Below are 320 nucleotides of genomic sequence, written 5' to 3' on the forward strand. Positions count from 1 at the left end.
GTGCAGCAGAGGAAGTGCTACTGCACTAAGGTCTTCGTGTGGGAAGAATTGGTGACTCAAGCTCCTATTCCAGTGAGTAGGTACACCCAAAGCTTCGTGTTATGTGTGGGTATGGAGCAAACAGTATGCCTCTGCACCAAGGTCTCTGTATGGGAAGGGAGGGGAAGCTCAGGCTGCTAATCCATTTGTAAGGATGCCCCAAATGCTTGGAAAAATGACCAGGAATGGAGTGGAGGGCACACCTACCACCTTGCCAAGATCTTAGTAAGGAAAGGGTAACTTGGCTCAGGCTCCCAATACAGGTAAGCAGGAGTGTGGTT

This window comes from Mandrillus leucophaeus, unplaced genomic scaffold (assembly GCF_000951045.1).
Source record: "Mandrillus leucophaeus isolate KB7577 unplaced genomic scaffold, Mleu.le_1.0 Scaffold117, whole genome shotgun sequence".
Classification (NCBI taxonomy): Eukaryota; Metazoa; Chordata; class Mammalia; order Primates; family Cercopithecidae; genus Mandrillus; species Mandrillus leucophaeus.